This window comes from Phacochoerus africanus, chromosome 1 (genome assembly GCF_016906955.1).
Source record: "Phacochoerus africanus isolate WHEZ1 chromosome 1, ROS_Pafr_v1, whole genome shotgun sequence".
Classification (NCBI taxonomy): domain Eukaryota; kingdom Metazoa; phylum Chordata; class Mammalia; order Artiodactyla; family Suidae; genus Phacochoerus; species Phacochoerus africanus.
The window spans coordinates 109912753-109921284 of NC_062544.1; the positions used below are offsets into that span (position 1 = coordinate 109912753).

Below are 8532 nucleotides of genomic sequence, written 5' to 3' on the forward strand. Positions count from 1 at the left end.
GCTCCCGCTTCTGAACCTCAACACAGAAACCCAGGATATGAAGCCAGTTTACTTGGCGTATATTTCTGTTCTCTAATTCTTGGGAACCCTAAATAACTGACATTTAGGGACAGTCATTAAATGTACAAAGATGAATGTCCTTGCCTCTGACCTCAGTCTAGAGAGGAGAACAGATGTTTAAAGGGATACATTTCAATGCAGCATGTGGATTCAACAACAGAGGCTGCGGGAGCTGCTGTGGGAGCCAGAAGAGGAGGGATGCCCTCAACTGTGTGGTGGGGTGGGGCTGGGGATGGAAGGTCGTGGGTAGTCCTGCAAGGACTGTGAGGAAGGGGAAAGGGCTATTCTTCCAGGTTTGAGTAGCTTTCCACACTCGCTCCCCAAGCCAGGTACATCAGAATCACTTCACAGAACCACCCATACCCTGAGCCAGAGGGCATGACTGGAAAAACACGTCCTCATGCACCAGAACATTTGACTCCACTTAGAATCTCATGCCAGGGTTCCAGGCAGGAGGGTGGACTTTCTGGTCACCTAGTCCTCTCACTTCTTGTCAAATGATAGGCTGGGTTGTAAGGGGACAGGGGCTGGGTACAGGGCTCAGAGAATCTGCGGTGGGAAGAATCTGGGAAGGGCTGGAAGGAGACTCGACAGAGTCCACAATACAGACACCAAGCCGTTCTTGGTGCTCCCTCTGCAAGGTTGGGAGGGGGACAGCAGAAAAGGCACAGGAGAAGGGCACAGAGCTGGTGCCAGGGGTCGCCCAGACCAGCCCTGGGGAGAGAGGCCTGGCTCCCTTCCTCCCCAGCTCAGAGCCCCCAGGACTCCACTTTCCCTTGGACTGAACAGGTATATCCACCATGTGCAGAAGACACCTATCATCAGCCTTGGACCCAAGAGAACATCTGTAACCAATGGGAACTTCTGGTGACATCAAGGTACAGTGGGGACAAAAATATGGCAGGCAAGGGGCTTCAGTGGCCCATGAATTCCATTCAATCCTCACATGAGGCCACTGCCTGGACTTCAGAGTTAGAAGCCTGAGTGGATTTTCTGGTAGAAACAGTAGGGTAAATAGGAGCTAATATTCAAGTGAGGTGAGTCACAATAGTCACAATATTTTAGCCAAATTCTAAATCAAAGTACATTTTATGTCACCTGATCAGTTTCCCTGGGGACACCCATTATCTTTATGGTAATTTGTTAAAGCAGAAAATCTGGCCAGGGGAAGCAGAGGCTTCAGACAGGATGAACACAGTCTGAGACAGCCTGCTAGCCTGGAGTCCTGCCTCCCTGCTTACTGCTGCGTGCTCCTGAGACGGTTACCTAACCTCTCTGAACCTCCGTGTTCTCATCTGGACACGGTGCAACAGCAGCACTGAACTCACAGGATTAGTGGGAGGATCACATGAGATAATTTGTGTCAAGTGCTTAAGACAATACCTGGCACACAGTCAAGCTAATAAAAAAAGTTAGTTATTTAAAGAAAAAAAGAAAGGAAATCAAGACAGACATTGCCCCCAATTAAATGTAAGATAAAAACAAGAAGTACATGAACATCTGGGGATTTTTCTCCACTGGGCATGGTTACAGAGGTTTTGTGGGAAGACACCCAGCCCTCAGTTATGGGAGAGGATCTGGTCCAGAAGACTCGCCAGCACAGCTGAGCTGCTTACAAAACGGGACAACTCTCCTCTGTGTCTCCAATCACTTTTCCACTCTCACCCCCACGCCTCTCCTGGAAGACAGACTTCACCGTCAGATGTCAGTCGTCACTTTCAGGACACTGAAGACGCACAAACAAAGTTGATTTATCTCCCATGGACAGCTCTTTGGACCAGAAAGTTTTGAGCTTAGCCTCAGGCACCAGAGCAGTACGCTGGGAATAACCCATTAGCCAGGAACAGGAGTGTGGGGACCTCGCCACAGGGCAGCCAGCAACCTGCCCCTGCACAGGCTCTCCTTCCCCATTCAATTCCAGTCCCTGCCCTTAAATGCAGATTGACGTGTGATCCTCAGCCCAGGTTCCTTGGGGAGGTTCACCGGTCATGCCTCGCACAGTAGGGAGAGACATAAACAAGGAGGCACTGTCCCCCACCCTCCCAGTAGGTACCACACACCCCCACCTTTGCCTTCCAGCACTTTTAGGAGCAGCCTGCACTCACCCCCCATGCCCTCCCGCGGGCCACCTACCTACCCGTGCCTGAGCTGCAGCTCCGAGCCCCTGCTGCTGCCCGCCGCCGAATGGAATCCAGGCTCCAAAGCCTGTTTACACCCACAGCAGCCACGCACTGGAGCCGGAAGCACTCCAACTGCCCGAGCCTGCCTGCCTGTGCGCTAACAGGCTATATTTGTAAGCTGATAATATGATCTGTAGGCCATGTGCTGATAAACTATCTATCTATTCTATGTGACTCAGCCCAGCATGAGACAAAACTGACTTGAGAGGGGAAGGCTTGGCACAACGCAAATGACTGGCCCGCCAATCTGAGCCCCATAACCCAGGATTATCTGCACCTCCCTCCACATGGCAGTGCCTTTTGACATTGGAAATCCTGAAGTGTGTTATATAAAACAGGCCGGAGAAGGCAAAGGTTTCCAAATTCTTAGCCCACCGAGTTGAGAACCAAACAAAAAACAGAATAAGAAAGTCATAGAACCAAAGATATATAAATTTTTCTTCAGTATTTGAAGCAACAAATGTCCAAGGTCTAGATTTCATTTTTACATTTTTTTCTTTTAATTTCCTAAAACATATGCAAGTTTAGGTTCTCCTTAGGGATTTTACTAATTGGGCAAAGATGTTTTCCTGACATCCAACATTGAGCCAATATGACAGTCCATTAATAAGCAGTTATTGTGTCCACACAACCCCTCCGTGCCCCTTCATGACAATAGTTCCCCATACACTTTCACTGAAAAAGTGAAAAATCGAAAAATCACCTTTTGTATAACATATGCATAATAACTTTAAGTACAAAATGGTTTGATTTCTAAAGGACTATTTTCTACATGGAACATTTTCTATTTGTTAACATTTTAATTAAATTACCATTTAAAATTGTATATTAAGTTAGTGAGGCTCAAATAAATCTTTGTATGTTGAATCATACCTCTAAAGTACTGGAAGGGCAGAGCTCCCATTGTGGCTCAGTGGGTTAAAAACTCGACATAGGAAGTTCCCGTTGTGGTTCAGTGGTAATGAATCCAACTAGTATCCATGAGAATTTGGTTTGATCCCAGGCCTCACTTAGTGAGTTAAGTATCTGGCGTTGCTGTGAGCTGTGGTGCAGGTTGCAGACACAGCTCAGATCCTGTGCTGCTGTGGCTGTGGCTATGGCCGGCAGCTACAGCTCCAATTCAACCCCTAGCCTAGGAACTTCCATATGCCACACATTATCGCCCTAAAAAGCAAAAAAAAAGAACTCAACATAGTGTCCATGGGGATTCAGATTCAACCTCTGGCCTTGCTCAGTGGGTTAAGGATCTTGTGTTGCAGCAAGGTGCAAGCTTCAGCGTAGGCCACAGATCAGCTTGGATCTGGTGTTGCTGTGGCTGTGGCACAGGCCTCAATTGCAGCTCCAATTTGACCCATATGTTGTGGGCACAGCCATAAAAAGGAAACGAAAAAGAAATAAAGTGTTGGTAGTGCTTTTTATTACTTGGGATAGAATTTTTATATTTCTCTCTTGATAAATAATGTATATTACCTAATTAGTAACTAATGTTCAGTGGGGTTTTTCAGCCACACCCACAGCTTGTGAAAGTTCCCAGGCCAGGGATCGAACTCTTACCATTGCAGCAATCCAAGCCACAGCAGTGACTACACTGGATCCTTAACCTGCTGAGCCACCAGGGAACTCCCTAGTTTGGTTTTTGTTTTGTTTTGTTTTTTATGGTATTCTGAACTAAAGAATATAAATTGAAAAAGTAGTTTCAGTTCATATTCTATTAAATACTATTTCAATTTATAAGAGAGATAAATATTCAAAAACTTAATCATATTTAAGTGGAAAAAAATTTTTTTTCCCACAAATGCATTTGAAATACAGTGGAATGCCTTTATGATGCTGGTGTTGGAGAAATGCGCCATTGTATAGCCAAGGCTCCTCAGACTATACTGTGTAATCAGTAGGTCTGAGAAATTTAGCAAATGAAAATAATTTTCGGTTACATTTGCATTTCAGATAAACAGCAATTACTATTTTTAATGTGTATCTGAAATATTATATGACATACTTATACCAAAAAATTATTTGTTGTTTATCTGAATTTTTTTGGCTTTTTATTTATTTATTTTTTTGTTTTTGGCTTTTTAGGGCCATACCCATGGCATACAGAAGTTCCCAGGCTAGGGGTCCAATCAGAGCTGCAGCTGCCAGCCTACACCACAGCCACAGCAACGCCAGATCCAAGCCTCGTCTGAAGCCTACACCAGAGCTCAGGGCAACACCAGATCCTTAATCCGCAAGCAAGGCCAGTGATTGAACCCGAGTCCTCATGGATCCTAGTCAGGTTTGTTAACCAATGAGCCACGACTGGAACTCCCTATCTGAAATTTTTCCTTTTTTTTTGCTTTTTCTTTTTTTTTTTTAGGTCCGCATCCGTGGCACATGGAGGTTCCAGGCTAGGGGTCTAATTGGAGCTACAGCTGCTGGCCTACGCCACAGCCACAGCAACGAAGGATCCAAGGTGCGTCTGCGACCTACACCACAGCTCATGGCAACACCAGATCCGGATCCTTCACCCCCTGAGCGATGCCAGGGATTGAACCTGCAACCTCAGGGTTCCTAGTCGGATTCGTTTCCACTGTGCCACAACAGGAACTCCTGAAATTTAAATATAAGTGAGTGTCCTGTACTTTACCTGGCAACCCTCCACCCAAACTACCCAGGATCTTACTAAAATGCTGAGTCTGATGCAGAGGGGGCAGAGAGGAGCTGAGAATGTATCTCTAACAGGCTCCAAGTGATACTAAAGCTGCCAGTCCAGGGACCACAACATGAGTAGCAAGGATCTGGAATTAGCATAGTCTGGCAGTGGTATCCAGGATTGGCTCCTTGCTGGCATGGCCTGGATAGACCCCTCTGCCCCTCGGAGGTTCTGACTCAGTAAGTCTGGGGTAGGGAGTGGGAGGTCTAATGGTCAGTATTTTCAGCATGCTCCATGCATGGTTGCTTCTGATTCACAAGCCAGGATGTGAACCAGAAAGAATTTTAAAATACAAAATGTACTATGTTCATGCAAGGAATTACTATCATTGTATTAAACTCACTATGTGCAGCTTGTTGAATCTCTGGGCTAAGTGTGTCCAGAAAGACCTCCAGCAATAAGATTTTGTCCTGTGGTCTTCACTTCCCAGTTCCATGACAGCTGGAACAGCCCAACTCCTACATGGCCTTACTATTACCAACCCCGGCCAGTTTCTCAGAACTCAACACTGTTTTATGCAATTCAGTTCCATCTGGGCTTGTCTCCTCATGAAATGCAGTCCACAGACCACAGCTCTAGCACTTCCGTGGGGAAGTGTATTTGTTTGCCTCACATCTGAAGGGGTTCCACACTCAAGCTCACCCAGACATCTACCAAGGACCGAATGCTTTCTTACAGCCACTCTGAGTCTAGGACTCCTGCTGGAACGTTGAGTCACATGCACCACAAAAACTTTCTTCCAAGTAAACCCCTGGTCTCATCAGCCCAGCGCCCCCTACTCGTGACATAATTACAGAAGAATGAAAAACCCAAAATTTTATAAACCGTTTCATCCTACTTCAATGACCATTACTAAATGTTTCCCACCAAAGCAAGTGGGGAGGGCTCTTGACTCACCACTTCACATCTGCTGGCTAAAACTCTCAAGCACAGGGAGTTCCTGTCATGGTTCAGTGGTTAACAAACCCAACTGGTATCCATTAGGACATGGGTTTGATCCCCAGCCTTGCTCAGTGGGTTAAGGATGGAGCGTTGCCATGAGCTGTGGTGGAGGTGGAAGAGGTATAGTGCAGAGGTGTGGCGTAGGCTGGTGGCTGCAGCTCCGATTGGACCCCTGGCCTGGGAACCTCCATATGCCATGGGTGCAACCCTAAAAAGACACATACACACAAAGTCTCAAGCACAGCACACTGAATTGAGAAAGACTGCACTGATTATTGAATTCAGGTGACCTTACTAATTATTAAGCCAGTTTTTCAAAAGTATTTTGTCCAACTTTCTAATTGTTTCATACAGGTCGAAATCGCCTATTCAATCATTACTGAAAGTGGAAACTACAATCATAAAAACATATATTTTTGTCTTTTTAGGGATGCCCCACAGCATAAGGAAGTTCCCAGGCTAGGGGTCAAATCCAGCTGTAGCTGCCGGCCTACACCACAGCCACAGCAACGCCAGATCTGAGCCGCGTCTTCAACTTGCACTACAGTTCACAGCAACGCCAGATCCTTAACCCACTGAGCAAGGCCAGGGATGGAACCCACGTCCTCATGGATACCAGTCAGATTTGCTTCCGTTGAGCCATGATAGGAACTCCCATAAAAATAATTTTATAAGAAATCTCTCATACATGCTTATTTTCCCTCAATAGGGAATCATTTATTAATTTACCAAGTATTTATTAAGTGCCTACTACGTGCCTGGAAATAGGCCTGGCATTAAGTATTTGGTAGTAAATTGAACAAGGAAGGATCTTGCCCTTTTGAATGTCAGTTTCTTAGAAGAGTTTCCTCTAAGCAAACATTTAAATATCCAACTGTAAATTGTGATTAATGCTGTGAATCTAAAACACAGCAGGGTGCTGTAAAAAAAAAAAAAAACAGGATAGACATTCATGATCTCTTGTACTGATCAGAGTTCTTAGCTTATAAAACGTCTAGGAAGACACAGCTAGAAGACGGCCAAGGAGAGAACCTCAGAAGAAACCAAATCTGCTGATACCTTAATCTTGGATTTACAGTCTCCAGAATTTCAGAAAATAAATTTCTGTTGTTTAAGGTCCTCGGTCTGTGATATCTGTTATGGCAGCCCTAGCAAACTAATATAATAAATAAATTTTCTAAGGGCATTGGATACGAGAGTAATATAAAAATTAGTGCCACAAAAATGGAATATATTATTAACTTTAACATTAAAAAACAAATATTTAGGAGTTCCTGTTGTAGCTTAGCAGTAAAAAACCTGACTAGTATCCATGGGGCCTTGCTTAGCAGGTTGAGTATCCAGCATTGCCATGAGCTGTGGCACAGGTCACTGATGTGGCCTGGATCCTGCATCACTGTGGCTGTAGCTGTGGCCAGCAGCCGCAGCTCCAATTCGACACCTAGCCTGAGAACTTCCATATGCCATAGATGCAGCCCTAAATAGCAAAAAAAAAAAAAAATTAGGAATAATCCAACAAAATTATACAATACCACTCTATATAAAACCATAAAATTATTAAAATAGATTAAACAGCACCTAAACAAATCTTCATGAACTGGAAGACTCAGTATGATACAGATAGTAATTCTAAAGTATCAATGTGCTCTGATCAAAATCCTGGCAGAATTTTTGGGGAATTTAGAAAATGGTTTAAAAATTATATGGAAATATGAAAGGTCAAGAGTAGTCAATATAATCTTGAATATGAAGAATAAAGGAGAGGACTTTTGTAAAGTATAAAGCTGCAGTATTAAAGATAGAATGGGGACTTCCTGTTGTGGTGCAGCAGAAACAAATCTGACTAGGAAACAAGAGGTTGCGGGTTTGATCCCTGGCCTCACTCAGTGGGTTAAGGATCTGGCATTGCTGTGAGCTGTGGTGTAAGTTGCAAATGCAGCTCAGACCCTGAATTGCTGTGGCTGTGGTGTAGGCCAGCAGCTGCAGCTCCAAATCGACCCCTAGCCTGGGAACTTCCATGTGCCACCTCAGGTGCAGCTCCAAAAGGCAAAAAAGAATGGTATTGATATGAGAAGAGATAGGCAGAATAAGGCATTAAAAAACACAACAAAACAAAACAAAAAACCTCACACAAATACCTGAATAATTGATTCCTGATGAAAAGGCACTGTAGAACAGTAATACAGGAGTAATCTTTTCAGTAAGTGGTGCTGAGTCTCTGTATAGATTTGTATATAGCCACTGTAGCGACAATCCAGATTTTATATTGCTGTGCAACAAATTCCCACAAACTTAGTGGCTTAATACAACATCATTTATTATCTTACAGTTCCCATGGGCCAGAAGTCCATCCTGACTCAACCGAGTTTCCAGAGTAGAGTGTACACTTCAGAGTGCCCAGGGTCATTTGCATACAGGAAATCCTCTCCCTGGAGCACTTTAACCCACCTCTGATACAGCTTGGTTTTGTACTTTGGCCTCCTTCTGTCCCTCCACTTGAATTCAATCCATTTCAAAACCATTAAGAGCTGTGAAGAATGCCTGGATGCAATCAGATACAAAATCCACTTAAGAAGCATTTAAAAATGACCTCCAGATCTTGTGAAACCAACAGGATCCCACCCAGCTTGCCTTCCCAGCCTCACTCCAAGGAGTTTG

At 44.5% G+C, this 8532-nt stretch overlaps 1 protein-coding gene across 3 annotated transcripts in view; it reads right to left on the reverse strand.

Annotated features, from left to right (window-relative positions):
* Positions 1 to 2336, reverse strand: part of LRRC2 (leucine rich repeat containing 2) — a 46167-nt gene extending 43831 nt beyond the window's left edge. The window contains exon 1 of one of the 3 annotated variants that reach the window (XM_047772180.1): positions 2198 to 2336. The gene's annotated coding sequence lies outside the window, so the exon portion shown is untranslated. Of the gene's footprint in view, positions 1 to 2193 lie in introns of all 3 variants that reach the window. The other 2 variants (XM_047772161.1, XM_047772171.1) reach the window with 2 other exon arrangements.
* Positions 2337 to 8532: the final 6196 nt, after the last annotated feature.